Genomic DNA, 17723 nt, shown 5'->3' with positions numbered 1-17723 from the left:
GTTCTTTCAAGCAACCCCTCCCCCACAAATTAAAAAGTTGATTTTGAAAACAATGACAGAACCTTGCAAATGAGTGAAACTTGTTCCAAATTTCTTTTTTTTTAATTTTTTTTTTAACTTACAGTAAAAAATAACATGAAATTTAAGTACCGCGTAGTAAATACAGTGTTATTCGAGTGCAACCAAACGTAAGGTAAAAACACGTGACATACCCTTAAAAACAACTTCAATATAATCAGTAAAAACCCTATATCATTGAGTTGCATTTTATAAAAATATTTCTCAACACAGGTGTTCAGGTAAGACGCGTTATGCTTTTACTGCTAGCCGCTGCTAGCTTTGCGGTTTTAGTAACGTAACACTAGATATCGTCGGATGTTTTTTCCCAAAGTTGAACTTGTTTCCTCCTTTGTTAATTTCCAACAGTCAGTAAATATGCCAAAAAATTTGCCATATTCCCATAAGAATTAAAATCAAGTATTTTGCAGGCATCAAGACATACATGGTTAATTGTAGAAAAAGCCAAGACAGATATTCCGAGTGATTGAGAGGCAAATCTGAAATAATCCCTTTTTGGGATTGTATAAACTCTTTTTATTTTCCAATTACTGATTTTAACAATGATACATGAAGTTTCTTATCAAAATAAGATCTCCGATTATAAATATACCGCAAGTTGACATTAAACTTTAGGCTTAGGGTTGTTATCATGATAAGAAATTGCTGAAATCATCGTTACTGTCTAAATTCATATCAAGATTATGATAAATACTGTTTTTTTAGTTTACAAAATATTATGAGATTGATTGCTTATGAAGAAAATATCATCTTAATTACATGATGTTTTTGCTTTGCGACTGCATTTTATTATTAATTTCTGCTGATTTCATGTTTTCAGTTTAAGGGGATATGGTACCTTAAAGGATTATATTATGTCATCCATCATAAACTTTTTCAGCTTGTCTGCTTAAACTATTTGGCATTAGCTTTGCAGTTTTGTCCTAGCTTGTAGAGCTTGGAAAAGAAATTCGAATACGTGATAGAAACCTAAAAGCAAGCACCTACTTTCTCAGAAATCCCAGAAAAAACATTTAATATGTTGTGCTTTTTCCTGGAGATGGAGATACTCAGTTTTGATGAAACTTACATCGCTAGAAAGTGTGAATTATGTTGTTTTTTTTTCAATTAAATAGAGTAGAATTTTCTTTTTAAACTTTTTAAAAGGGCAGTCCCTAAATTGTTCTAGTATACCTGCTAGGAAAACGCTAAAAATAAGTTAAAAAAAATATTATTTGAACAGTTTAGCTGCAGAGATATTTTGTGGAGTTTCGTATTTTTTGGCAGGAGAAAGATCATGGATGTGTGTTTATTTGTTTGTTTTTTTTATTTCTTTTTTTGTTTCTTTTCCCCGAGGTTGATCATATCGAAAAAATGGTCCTAGAAGATCAGTAGAGCTCACTTAAGAGGACATCAAATGCTCTAGTGCCCTTTTTAAGTAACCAGAAGGATTGGAGGGTAACGAGCCCCCTACCATACTCAATTTTTCCCCATAGCCATTTGATTCATGATAGTTGGTGTCACTGTGGTATGACCCACTTCGATTGATAAGTTTACCGATGAAAGGGACGTAGAAATTTACTGTTTTTTCAGTCAAACTTCACAGACAAACCACATATTATGAACAGATCTCAATGATGGCTAGTCTTTTGGAAAATTTGCTAATGGGCCCTTTGTCTTTGTGACGGTCAGCCAACCCTGAAGCTCGCAAAATGATTTTTAAGGTACCATATCACTTTAATCCACAAATTGCAGATCCAATCTTTCAGCACACACCTTAATTTTGAATACTTTATATTAATGATAATTCCCTCGGAAAACTGTCTCCCCCCCTGTGGAAAATTTCCCCTCGAAAAATTCCTCTGCAGAAAATTCTCCGCACAGAAAGTAACTCCCAGAAAGTACCCATATATTCCTTCTGAACAACTCATCAGAAAGAAAATTGAAAGTTCTACTCACCTGTTTAAGAGGCAACGCTGTATCGTTGTTTATAGTAAGGAGCCATAGGGCTTTAATGTCTTATTATTTATTTATTTATCTTTTTTCCCGAGGCACGTCATATGGAAGGGGTGACCGTACAAATTTCGGAGGGGATTCGTTCGAATGCTAATAAAACATTCTAGTGCTGTTTTAAGAGACAGAAGTGATCGGAGGCTACTAGCCCATTCCCCCTCACGGACTTTTTTGTCCAAATATATCATATCAAAATTTGAGACAGCCATTCTGTTCAAAATAGTCCAAAGGCCAAAAACTTATGTCTTCGGGGATGGAAAAAAATGCAGTCCCTGGGGCAGCGCTGTAGATTATGCAAGTTGTCCATTGATAACATATTAGTTAAAAAAAAAATTCCGACAAAACAAGTTTTTCAAAGAAAACTAAAGAACTCAATTAAAGCAAAAATGAGCAAAACTAGAATTAAATGATCTACCAAGCGTAAAACTACCACAAATCAGCATTGGAAAATAAATGCAACCCAAAACGAACAGAAATTACAATAGATAACCGATTCAAACTCAAAACGAGCAGAAATTGACATGTTTGACATTTGACATTCTATTTTAGCTCATTTTTGGTTAACTAGAGTTCCTTACTTTTCTTTGAATAACTCGTTTTGTCGAAAAAGTATGTTTTAATTAATTTTGTTCGTTTTATACTGGCATAGTCTTTTTCGGGAAAAAAGAAAATAATAGTTTAAATCTTCTCGGTTAACATTTTAAGAATTTATAGTTTGCCCTGCTATTTGTATGCTAGAGAAATTTTTTTTAACAAATTTTAACAGCACCCTTTTACCGCACCCTTTTACAGCACCCTTTCAACCCTTTTAGAATCTGGACACAAAAAGCAGTCTTTAATTTAGTTTTACACTTCTTCTAGTTAACCTGAAAAATAAAACAATACCATTCACAAAAAATGCTATCTATGCTCTATGACAGTTTTAGCATCAGTAGCATCATGCTCATAGCACCTTTGTTTGTTTTTTTTGTTTTTTTTTCAACATCCCCTTCAACGCGCAATGAAATTTTTCAAGTCAATACCATCAACCGGTCCTGAAGCATTGCTCATATATCTTCCTGACAACCTATGTGGGCATAGTGTGTTTTGATTTATTTCATTACAGTTCCAATATTACGCAAAATTTTCGCCTTATTAACCTTAAGTTTATTAGCAGTAGAAGCAGCACCCGTATTTATAGTAGTAGCAGTAGTAGTAGAGTTAATAGTATTAGTCTTAGCTTTTGTAGCAGCCATCTCTCAAATTAAACCTTCATAGACTTAGCTTTAATAGTACTATTATCACGGTAGTTTCGGTGTGTTGCAGTGCTAGTGCTGTATTAGTAGTAGAAGTAGCAGTGGTAGTGGCATTTGCATATAGCCTTTTGGTCAGTTGAACATCGCTTTCATGATGCCCTGGAAGTTTCACCTTGATGCGTTAAGCCATTCCAAAAATATCGTTGATGTGGGTATTTGTTACCCTTTTGACACCTTTTTCACCTTAGTACTCCAAGCTTTATAAGTTGTCTCAATTGAAGCAATAGTTGGAGTAGTTCAGTAACAGTAGTAGTATTAATAAAAGTAACATTCGTTATTAGTGTTTGTAGTGGCATGCAAATATTGCCTTTTTGTCAGTTGATTTCCCCTTTAAGAAATCTCTGAAAGTCCTAACTTAATACCCAAGTCTACTCTTGAGGTATACCAGTAGGGAAGGGGGTACCATCACTGACAGTACATAATTTATGCATGGTTTTATGGTTTTTGTCACTGAGAATGAAATAACAGGATTTTTCTCACTTAGATATATTTTCATGGTTTATTGATTCTAATGGGGTCAATGAAACCTCTTTCAAGGTCAATTGATTTGTTGTTGTTCGTCTAGATGTAATGACACTGGGGTGAAGTTCGCACATGCGCATTAACGGGGGAGAGATGTATTGATCTAGGACAAGAGGGGGAAGTAGATTTCCGAGAAGTTGATTTACATAATCGAGAGGGATGTGGATTTCTGAGAAATTGATTCGCATAATCGAGGGGAATTATTGATTCACGAAAGGGGAATTAAGAAACAAATATGGCTTCTTTGGTCTTTAGGTCTGAGGGATAAATGGTCTTTAGTGACAGAGATAAATTAATATTCTATTTTTAAATATGGCTTCTTTGATCTTTAGTGTCAGAAATTGGAAATGACATCACTTGTTATCTTGGAATTATGCGGGAATCAAAAGAGATAGAAACATCCTTTTTTAAATACGGTTCTCTGATCTTTAAGTCAGAGACAAAAATTGATATTCTATCGAAACCATAATAGTTTAGCTTCGAACATCTATGATATTAACATGGAAAATGGTTTTCTGGGAATTTCAAATGTGACAGCGCAGGGATGCCGAAACAAAAGGAACACGCAGAAATTACTTTTAGGGGATTATTTGGGCGAAACACTTTGAGACATTTTAGGGAATTATTTGGGCGAAACAGTTTGAGACACTTTAGAAGATGATTCGGGGTGAAATGGGGTTTAGTTAGAGTTGAAGTGTAGTTTAGTTATAGTTAAGAATTTAGAGTTTTAGCTTAGAGTCATAGCTTAGAGTTTTAGTTAAAGTTGTGGTTTAGCTAAGTTTTAGTTAAAAGCTTCGAGTTTTAGCCTAGAGTCTTAGCTTAGAGTTTTAGCTTAGAGTTTTTGTTAGAATTCTAGTTTAGTTTAGTTATAGTTAAGAGTTTTGAGTTTTACCTTAGAGTCTTAGCTTAGAGTTTTATTTAGAGTTGAAGTTAACTTTAGTTTTAGTTTAGAGTTTAGACTTTTAGCTTACAGTTATAGCTTAGAGTCTTTCTTAGAGTTTTAGTTCAATTTTGTCATAGTTAAGGTTTTGTAGTTTTTAGCTTAGAGTCTTAGATTAGAGTTTATTTAGAAGTTCTAGTTTAGTTTATTTTTAGTTAAGAGTTTAGAGTTTTAGGCTAGAGTCTTAGCTTAGAATTTTAGTTAGAGTTAAAGTTTAGTTTAGTTACAGTTAAGTCTTTAGAGTTGAGAGTTTTAGCCTAGAGTCTTATCTTAGAGTTTAGTTAGAGTTGAAGTTTAGTTTAGCTATAGTTAAGAGTTTGGAGTTTTAGCTTTGAGTCATAGCTTAGAGTTTTAGTTAGAGTTGAAGTTTAGTTTAGTTATAGTTAAGAATTTAGAGTTTTAGCTTAGAGTCATAGCTTAGAGTTTTAGTTAGAGTTGAAGTTTAGTAAAGTTATAGTTAAGAATTTAGAGTTTTAGCTTACAGTCTTAGCTTAGAGATTTTGTTAGAGTACTAGTTTAGTTTAGTTTTGGTTTAGAGTTTTACCTTAGAGTCTTAGCTTAGAGTTTTAGTTAGAGTTGTATTTTAGTTAAGTATAAGTTAAGAGTTTATAGTTTTAGCTTCGAGTCTTAGCTTAGAGTTTTTGTTAGAGTTCTAGTTTAGTTTAGTTTTAGTTAAGAGTTTAGAGTTTTTAGATTATAGTCTTTGCTTAGAGTTTTTGTTGAAGTTATAGTTTAGTTTTAGTTAATAGTTTAGAGTTTTAGCTTAGAGTCTTAGCCTAGATTTTTAGTTAGAGTTGAAGTTTAGTTTAGTTATAGTTTAGAGTTTTAGCTTATAGTCTTAACTTAGAGAATTTGTTAGAGTTCTATTTTAGTTTAGTAATAGTTAAGAGTTTTACCTTAGAGTCTTAGATTAGATTTATTGTTAGAGTTGAATTTCACTGTAGTATAAGTCAAGAGTCTATAGTTATAGCTTAGAGGCTTAGATTAGACTGTTATTTAGATTTCTATTTTCGTTTAGTTTTAGTTAATATTTTATATTTTTAAGCTTATAGTATTAGATTAGAGTTTTTTTTGAAGTTCTAGTTTAGTTTAGTTTTAGTTAATAGTTTTTTGAGTTTTAGCTTAGAGTCTTAGCTTAGAGTTTTAGTTAGAGTTGAAGTTAAGTTTAGTAATAGTTTATAGTTTTAGCTTAGAGTCTTAGCTTAGAGTTTAGTTATAGTTCTAGTTTAGTTTAGTTGTAGTTAAGAGTTTAGAATTTTACCTTAGAGTCTTATATAAGAGTTTTAGTTAGAGCTGAAGTTTGGTTCAGTTATAATTAAGAATTTAGAGTTTTAGCTTACAGTCATAGCTTAGAGTTTTTGTTAAAAATGTAGTTTAGTTAAGTTTTATTTAATAGTTTAGATTCTTATCCTAGAGGCATAGCTTAGAATTTTAGTTAGAGTTGAAGTTTAGTTTAGTTATAGTTAAGAACTTAGAGTTTTTAGCTTAGAGTTTTAGCTTAGAGTTTTTGTTAGAGTTCTAGTTTAGTTTAGTTTTAGTTAAGAGTTTAGAGTTTTACCTTAGAGTCTTATTTCATAGGTGTTCCTAGCTACACTATTAAGGTTTGGATAGAATATAAATTTATCTCTCTGACTTAAAGATCAGAGAAGCCGTATTTAAAAAAGGATTTTTCTATCTCTTTAGACTCCCGCATAATTCCGAGATAACAAGTGATGTCATTTCTAATTCCTGACACTAAAGGTGAAAGAAGCCATATTTAAAAATAGAATATTAATTTATCTCTGTCACTAAAGACCATTTATCCCTCAGACCTAAAGACCAAAGAAGCCCTATTTGTTTCTTAATTCCCCTTTCGTGAATCAATAATTCCCCTCGATTATGCGAATCAATTTCTCAGAAATCCACATCCCTCTCGATTATGTAAATCAAGTTCTCGGAAATCTACTTCCCCCTCTTGTCCTAGATCAATACATCTCTCCCCCGTTAATGCGCATGTGTGAACTTCAACCCAGTGTCATTACATCTAGACGAACAACAACAAATCAAATGACCTTGAAAGAGGTTTCATTGACCCCATTAGAATCAATAAACCATGAAAATATATCTAAGTGAGAAAAATCCTGTTTTTTCATTCTCAGTGACAAAAACCATAAAACCATGCATAAATTATGTACTGTCAGTGCTGATACCCAGTTCCCTGCTTATACCCTTTTGACAATATGCATGCCCTTACTTTGTTTTGATTTAGTTCAAATTCCCCCTCAATATTCTGTCAAATTTCCGCCTTCATACGTATAGTGCTCATAGTAATCGGGGCAGTAGTAGGAACAGTAGTAGTAGTAACAGTGTATTATTATTAGTAGCAAAAGTAGTAGCAGCAGTATCAATAGCAGTAGTAGCAGCTACATTTAGCCATTTGATCAACTGAACATCCCACTCGTGATGCCCCTGAAGTTTCCTATTGATATGATAAGCCGTTCCAAAAATATTGTTGATGCGCCCGTATCAGCAATCTGTATACACATAGTATGTTTTGCTTATTTTGTCAGTATGCTCAGCCTTAGTAGTACTCGCTACAGAAGTAGTAGTTCTAGGGATAGTAGTGGTGGGAGTAATAGTAGCTGTGCTAGCGGTAGAAGCAGCAGTAATCATAGCAGTAGTAGTGTGAAAATATAGCCTTTGGGTCAATTAATCATCTCCCTTATTATTCCCCGAAACTTCCAAATTAATATACTCAGTCATTCCTTAGTTACAACCTTTTGAAAACCCATACACACAGAACAGGTTTTGATTTAGTCCAACACTCCCCTGGATATTTCCTGAAAGACTCATCTTAATGCCGCTCGTATTTTGGAAAAGTTGAAGTCAAATATGCATAGAACAAATTGAATAGAAATATCTCAATGAACAAATTGCCTAACTTACAGTCCTTGCCCTGAGGCTTCTGGGGGTTGACATTCCCAAACGCATAATTACTGAACCTTTCAACAATGCTGAAAAATTGATGTTTCAAAACTTTATTCGGATCTCCGTTTCGGGAAATCATGGGTGTGGGGAGGGGGGCTGCTCTCAAATCACTTTGACTCTTAAAAAGGACACTGTAACTTCCAATTTCAAATCAAATTAGATCCATTTATGTGACCACTCATTCTATAAAAGCCTTATATGCCCCCAGGGCATCGCTTAAAGCCCTGCCCCTGGGCTCTGAGGGGTTGCAGTGGCCCTGGAGTTAATGTTATATGTTCTTTGGACTATTTTAAACAAAATGACCATAGCAAAATTTCAATCAGATGTGTTTGGTGAAAAGAGGGGTAGTTTGGGGGGCGGGGGGGGGGCTAGTTGACCTCAATCACATTTACTGTTAAAAGGGAACTAGAAATTTCTTGAAATTTCTATTTCAAGAAATTCATCAGGCTGATATACACTTAAGCTCCATTAATATTTTTCCATTGCAAACACATTCCTTTAAAATGCACAAAAGAGTCGAATAGATGTGTCATTGATAAACTTAACTCCAAAGAATAAAATGGATTTCTCCCAAAAATAAAACTATTCATTTTCAAAGGGCGATTGAGACACCATTGCTCTTTATGTTTAAATGAAATAAAACTAAAAGAAGAATTTAGACATAAAACCGTGTTTTTTTAACGTGAAATTTTTGTTTTGCTTGATCTTGATTGTTATTAAAATATTAAATTTAATCATTATAGTTTCATTTAAAAGTTAATTAGAACATTAATCTAGTTTTTCTTTGTTATAACATTAACCTTAAAGCAAAAAAAAAAAAAAAAAAAAAAAAAAAAAAAAAAAGGCATTCCAGCAGGACGAATTCATTTTTACAAAAAAAAAATGGTGCTTTCTTCTGCTTTGCTTTGGTTTTACAAACTCTAGACTGTATTTCATTGAAAACAATATGTATTGTGAATAGTTTACATTATTTTTTGTGTCTATATCTAGGATTATTTTCGGGGGAAAGGCTTTGATTTTTTGATGGGGGTGTTAACAAAAAAAGACTTTTCAAAACGCATCAAAATCTGTTTATATACCTTTTTTAGTTTTTTATGAACAAAATTGAATATCTGAGCGAAAGGGGACGGGAGGGCTGAAGCACAATAGCACCCCTCACTCCGGATGCATTGTTTTGGGTGTTTTGTTCAAGGGGGGTACAAAAAACGGTACTTGTCAAATATACAAGAAACACTTGAGAATTTGTGACGCAAACATGAGGCAAAAATTAGTCAAGCAACTTCTTTAACCAGACAATTGTTTTGGCTCGCTAGGAAACAGGGGTTTCTCACTCCGTAAACAACATTTCTGAATAGTCTAAACTTCAGTTCTTTGGAGTTGAAGGGTGAAAAAACGTACCTAGGTTAGGTTAGGTTACGTATTTAATATACAGCGTTCTAGGCGACACCCCTTCCATAATTCTTCGTGGTAGTTTTCATATTTTTGTTACTAAAGTATTTTATTTTCATCATATTTTGTTAAATTTCATAACAGCATAAACAGCATTCACCAAACTTCGCTTCTCGAGTGTTTCTTGCATAATTGACAAGTACAAAAAAAAACTTTACAAAACGCATCAAGATTAGTTTATTTATATTTTAATAGCTTTTTTTACGATCAAAATTTAACCTTTGGGCGATAGGAAGGGGGGATGAGCTTAGGCCAAGTAAGCCGTTTATTCTGGATATGGCCTTGAGTTTTTATTTGACAAAAAGTCCATTTTTGATTTCTCTGTCGCTTTGAAATCGTTAAAATATAGGCTCTCTGTATATCGCAAATGACACTCGCGCTGTAATTGAAGTACAAGGGGGAAGACTTTCCCCTTCATATATCCAGTAAAAATATTTCAAATAAGTAAAAAAAAGTGAAAACATTTTAAATGCATTTTTTACGATACGATACGAATTTATTATGTCAAATAACAAGAATTAAATGAGACACAATATAATTTAAATAATCACTCTTCCTTGTCATTTACTTATTAAAATGGAAACAAAATACTGTCGAAAAGACAATCTGTATCAGTTGGTAGCGACGGCTTACAAGGCTCGAGTTTATTCTGGTGCCTTGTATCACACCCTGTTCTTGCGTTTTCAGTACAGCGCAAATTATGTTCTGGTTTTGAGAAGGCATGGGTGTTGTCAGCCCTACTCATGTAGATTTTCCCTCATTTTGAATTTGAGAGTAGAAGTGACCCTATTGATACGGAACGAACTCCTAATATGGGCATAGCCCCCCTAGGGAGAACACGTGGTTAATGGGGTCAATGACCTAAATTTCCACAGTCAACAACAACAACAACGACCTTGACATTCGCTGAGAGCGTGCACTTACAACAACAACAACATCGACCTTGGAACACCTGTGCTGTCGACCTCAATTCACCTATCGTGAATCAATAAGTCCCCTTAGAAACAACACATTCAGTCCCCTTTCTTGACAGATCAATCACCCCCTGACATCATCTGTCAGACTTTAAAAATTTTCGCATAGAAACGATTCTCCAGGAATAGATCCAAGTCATTAATGTCTTTGCCTCGGAAACAACTCTTTTGATCGAACTCCAAAGGATATTAATAGCCAAAGGCCATGGAAACAATTCTCCAAGAAACATCTTAGCGATGAATTGTTTTAGCGCGGGAATCAGGTTTCTTATTAATTTGAAATGCAATAGCGCAGAGATGCCAAAAACAAAAGGAATACGCTGAAATTACGTTTAGGGATTATTTGGGCGATACTGTTTTAGACAGGCTGTGGAACTATTTTGGCGAAACCGTTAGAGACATTTTGAAAGATGATTTTTGAAGAGATTTTAGAAGAGAATTTAATGGTGAAACTCTGTGGTCGTTATAATACACAAGTTCCATTGAACTGTGTTGTGAGGTCCCCTACCACAACCCCAAAGGGGTCCGATCCCCATACCCCAACCCCGAAGGAAGCCCCCGGTCCGCCAAGGTCCCCCCAGCGCCCCAAGAGCCCCCGCCCCCCAAACGCCCTCCTCAGACCCTCAAAGGCCCTCCTCTGGTCCTCAAAGGGCCCCCGGACCCCCAAAGGGCACCCCGGACCCCAGAGGCCCTCCCCCCGGTCCTCAAAGGGCCCCCGGACCCCCACAGGCCCACCCTGTGCCCCAAAGGCCCACCCTGGGCCCCCGAGGCCCCCCCTCCGAGCCTCCAAGGTCCCCCGGGCCCGAGGAGCGCCGCGGGCCCGGAATGCGCCGCATGGGGATGCGCCAGCAGGGGGATGCGCCGCGGGTCGGGGGAAGCGCCACAGGGATGCGCCGCAAGGGATGCTCCGCGGGGATGCGCCGGACGGATGCGCCGCAGGAATGCACCGCAGGGATGCGCCGCAGGGATGTGCCGCAAGGATGCGCCGCAGGGATGCGCCGCAGGGAATACGCCGCAGGGATGCGCCGCAGGAATGCGCCGCAGGGATGCACCGCAGGAATGCGCCGCAGGGATGCGCCGCAAAAAGTAAACTAAAAAGTAAAAATCTCGAAATGCTATCCCCCAAACGCCCTCCTCAGACCCCCAAAGGCCCTCCCCTGGTCCTCAAAGGTCCCCCGGGCTCCCAAAGGGCCAACCGGCCCCCAAGGGTCCCCCCGGCCCCCCAAAGGACCACCCCCGGGCCCCAAAGGGCCCCAGGGCCCCCCCAAGACCCCCCCATCTACAAGGGCCCCGGATCCCCAAACGCCCTCCTCCGACCCCCAAAGGCCCACCCCTGGTTCACAAAGCTACCCCGGGCTCCCAAAGGGCCACCCGGCCCCCAAGGGTCCCCCAAGCCCCCAAAGATCCTCCCCCGGTCCCCAAAGGTCCACTAGGCTCCAAAAAGACCACCCAATCCTCAAGGGCCCCGGATCCCCAAACGCCCTCCCTGGGCCCCAAAGGGCCTCCCCCGGTCCCCATACATGCACACAAAAACTTACACACACACAAAAACTTACACAAACATACAAAAACTGACACACACACACTAAAACTTACACACACACGAAAACTTACACACACACTCCAAAACTTACACACACACAAAAACTTACACACACACACACACACACAAACTTACACATGCACACGAAAACTTACATGCAGATAAAAACTTACATGTACACAAAAACTTACACACACACACACACAAAACTTACACACACACACACACGAAAACTCACACGCACACGCCAAAACTTACACATACACAAAAAATTACACACACACACACACACACACAAAAACTTACACATGAACACAAAAAAAACTCACACACACATGCACAAAAACATAAACACACACACACACACACACACACACACAAACATACACACACACACACTAAAACTTACACACACACCCCAAAACTTACACACACAAAAACTTACAAACACACACACACACACACAAACTAATACACACACACACAAAAAAAAACTAACACACAAAAAAACTAACACACACACACACACACACAAACTTACACACTTACACACGAAAACTTACATGCACACACAAAAGCTTAGACACACAAAAACTTACACACACACACACAAAAACTTAGACCCACACGAAAAAACTTACATGCACACAAAAACTTACATGCACACAAAAACTTACACACATACACAAACTTACACAAACACAAAAAAACTTACACACACACACAAAAACTTACACACACACCCACACACAAGAAAACTTACACACACACACGCCAAAAAATAAACACTCACGAACAAACATACACACACACACACAAAAAATTACACACACACACACACAAAAACTTAAAAAAGAAAACGAAAACTAAAATGCAGATAAAAACTAACATGCACACACAATCTTAAACTCAAACACACACACAAAACATACACACACACAACACACGAAAACTCACACACACACGCCAAAACAGAAACACACACAAAAACCAACACACACACACACACACACACACACACACAAACACACACACACACACACACACAAACTAACACATGAACACAAAAAAACTCACACACACACACACAAAAAATTGCACACACACACACACACAAAACTTACACACACACACACACGAAAACTAACACACACAAAAAATTACACACACACACACAAAAAAAAAATTACACATTCACACGAAAAATTAAATGCACACAAAAACTTACATGAACACAAAAACTTACACACTCACACACACACACACAAAACTTACACACACACACACACGAAAACTTACACACACACGCCAAAAATTACACACACAAAAAAACTTACACACACACACACACACACAAAAAAACTTACACATGAACACAAAAAAAACACACACACACACGCACAAAAACTTAAACACACACACACACACAAAACTTACACACACACACACCAAAACAAACACACACACCCCAAAACAAACACACACAAAAACAGACACATTCACACCAAAACTTACACACACACACACGAAAACTTACACACACACGCCAAAACTTACACACACACACACACACAAACTTACACACACACACACACAAACACAAAAACTTACACATGCACACGAAAACTTACATGCACACAAAAACTTACATGCACACAAAAACAAACACAAACAAACAAACAAATAAATAAAACAATCACAGACACACAATATAAAACACACACACAAGAAAAAACATAAAAAAAAAAAAACACAAACACACGCAAACACACATAAACAAAAACAAACACATGAACACAAAAAAAACTCACACACACACGCACAAAAACTTACACACACACACACACAAAACTTACACACACAAACACAATCACTTACACACACTCACCAACACTTACACACACAAAAACTCACACACAAACACACACACACACAAACTTACACACACACACACACAAAAAACTTACACACACAAAAACTTACACACACACACACACACACACACACTTACACACAAAAAACTTATATCCACAAGCAATATCTTAGACACACAAAAACTTACACAAACACACAAAAACTTACACACACATGCAAAAACTTACATTCACAAACAAACTTAAATTCACTAATAAACTTACACACACACAAAAACTTACACACACGCACAAAAACTTACACACACACACAAAAACTTACACACACACACACGAAAAATTACACACACACGCCAAAACTTACACACACACACAAAAACTTACGCACACACACACACACACAAAAACTTACAAATTCACACTAAAAATTACATTCACAAAAAAAATTACACACACACTCACTAAAAATTACACAAACACGTAAAAACTTACACACAAAATAGCTTAGACACACAAAAACTTACACACACACACACACACACACAAAAACTTACACCCACACGCAAAAACTTACACACACAAAAACACACAAACTCACACACACACACACTAAAACACACACACATACACACACAAACTTACACACACACTACCACACTTACACACACACACACACACAAAATCAAACAAAAACACACGAATACATACGCACAAACACTAACAAACACCCGCTCACAAAAACTAACACACACACACAAACAAAAACACACATACACACACGAAAACTAACACAAACACACGAAATCAAAAATACACACACGCCAAAACTTAAACACACAAAAAAACTCACACACACACACACACACACAAAAACATACACATTCACACTAAAACTTACATTAACATAAAAACTTACATTCACACAAAAACTTACACACACGCGCGAAAACTTACACGCACACACAAAAACTTACACACACACACAAAAACTTACACACACACACGAAAACATACACACACACGCCAAAACTTACACACACACAAAAACTTACACACACACACACACACACACACACACACACAAACACACACACACACACACACACACACACACACACACACACACACACACACACACACACACACACACACACACACACACGAAGACACACACACAGACATACATATACATATACACACACATATCCACACACACACATACTCACACCCACTCACACTCACACACCCTCACACCCACACACACACACACAAAGACACACACCCTCACTAACTCACTCTCTCACACTCTCTCACACTCACTCACCCACCCAAACACTCAAACACCCTCGCACACACACACACACATCCACAAACACACAAAAACTTACACACACACACAAACACACACAAACTTACAAACACACACAAAAACTTACACCCACACACAAAAGCTTAGACAAACAAAAACTTACACACACACACACCAACTGACACACACACGCACACACAAACAAGCACACACAAACAAAAATGCACACAAAAAAATAAACACACACAAACAAAATTACACCCACTCACAAAAACTTGCACACACACACGCAAAAACAAACACACACACTAAATCTTACACACACACACACACACACACACAAAAACATACACAAGAACATGAAAACAAAAAAGCAAACACAAACTAACACACACACACACACACGAAAACAAACACACAAACACATCAAAACTTACACACACAAAAGCTTATACACACAAAAAAATACACACACACACACACAAAAGCTTAAACCCACACTCAAAAACTTACATGCACGCAAAAACTTACATGTACACAAAAACTTACACACACACTAAAACTTACACACACACACAAAAAATTACACACACACACAAAAACTTAAACACACACACGAAAACTTACGCACACACACACACACGCACACAAACACAAAAAAAACTTACACATGCACAAGAAAACTTACATGTACATAAAAATTTACATTCACACAAAAAATTAAACACACGCACAAAATCTTACACGCACACACACAAAATTACACACACACACGAAAACTTACACACACACACGAAAACTTACACACACACACACAAAAACTTACACACACACACATGAAAACTTACACACACACACACTTAAAATTACACACACACTCAAAAACTTACACACACACAAAAACATACACATACACACTAAAACTTACTTGCACAAGAAATCAAACATTCAAAAACACAATTACACACACACACACACACACACACACAAAAATAAAAAACAAAAACACACACACACACGAAAAAATAAGCACAAACGCAAAAACAAACACACACACAAAAAAATACACACACACACAAACACACACAAAAACTTACACATGCACACGAAAACTTACATGCACACAAAAACTTACATGCACACAAAAACTTACACACACACACACACACACACACACACTCACACACACACACACACACTAAAATTTACACACACACTAAAAAACTTGAAAACACACAAAAACTTACATACACACACACACACAAACAAAAACAAAAACATAAACATCAAAAAAAAAAAAAATCCCACACACACGCGCAAAAACAAACAAACACACACACACACACACACAAAACTTACACACACACACACGAAAACTCACACACACACGCCAAAACTTACACACACACACACACACACACACACAAACATACACACACACACACACAAAAACTTACACACACACACAAAAACACACAAACTAAAAAACACACACAAAAACTAAAAAACACAAAAAAAAGAAAAGACACACAAAAAATTAAACACACACACAAAAACTTACACACACACCCAAAAACTTACATGCACACAAAAACTTATATGCACACAAAAACTAAAACATACACAAAAAGTTACACACACGCACAAAAACTTACACACACACAATAAAACTAATACACACACACAAACTTACTCACACACACACACACACACACACACAAACATAAAAACACACAAACACACATACACACACACATACACACATACACACGAAAACTTACATGCACACAAAAACTTACACACACACAACACACACACGAAAACTTACACACACACACATGTCAAAACCTAAGACACAAAAAAGCAAACACACACAAAAACTTACACACACACACACAAAAAGTTACACCCACACGCAAAAACTTACATGCACAAAAAAACTTACTTTCACACAAAAACTTACACACACAAAAACTTGAACACACAAAAACATACACGCACAAAAACTTACACATACACACACGAAAAATTACACACACACAAGAAAACTTACACACACACACGTCAAAACATACACACACACAAAAAATTACACACTTACCATATCGCAGTTACATTGTCTTAATTTTTCAAATTTCATTTTGAATTTCTGTCGTGAAATGCAAGAGTTGGAATATTTCAGTAGTGACTTGTTGTGCTTTACCTTCTCACAGTTACATTCTCTTGATTTTTCGAAGTTCATTTTGAATTTCTGTCATGAAATGCAAGAGTTGGAAAATTGGGGTCGTAGTCCACCAACCCGAATGGTGGAAATCCACTAGCTCAGTATTGGGGTCCCAGTCCACCAGCCTGAACGATGCAAATTCAGTCGCTCAGAATTGGGGTCTTAGTCCACCAGCCTGAATGGTGGAAATCCACTAGCTCACGATTGGGGTCTCAGTCCACCAGTCAGAATGGTGGAAATTCACTGTTTAAGTTAGGTTAGGTTAACTTATCATGAGCGCTCATGATAAGTTAACCTAGCCTTTTCCGGCGAGTTTGGTTAGGTTAGGCTAGATTAAGTTAGGTTAGGTTAGGTTATGTTAGCCCATGTACGCTTCACTTAGGTTAGCTTAGGTTAGGTGAGAGACAGGCAAAAAGTTAGGTGTATGATTAGGTTAGGTTAGGTTAGATTAAATTAGGTTAGGTTAGTTAGGTTAGGCTAGGTTAGCCTACGTACGTGCGCGTACGTAGGCTAACCTAGCCTAACCTAACTTAACCTAACCTAATTTAATCTAACC

At 36.9% G+C, this 17723-nt stretch overlaps 1 protein-coding gene across 1 annotated transcript in view; it reads right to left on the bottom strand.

Annotated features, from left to right (window-relative positions):
- Window positions 1-17723, bottom strand: part of LOC148944500 (dipeptidase 1-like) — an 82654-nt gene that overhangs the window by 34402 nt on the left and 30529 nt on the right. The window lies entirely within an intron of this gene.

Source organism: Artemia sp. Qi Xiang Cuo, chromosome 14, assembly GCF_049724085.1.
Source record: "Artemia sp. Qi Xiang Cuo chromosome 14, ASM4972408v1, whole genome shotgun sequence".
Taxonomy (NCBI): Eukaryota; Metazoa; Arthropoda; class Branchiopoda; order Anostraca; family Artemiidae; genus Artemia; species Artemia sp. Qi Xiang Cuo.
The sequence above is the reverse complement of the archived record's forward strand: the minus strand, read 5'-3'. Positions and strand labels throughout refer to the sequence as shown.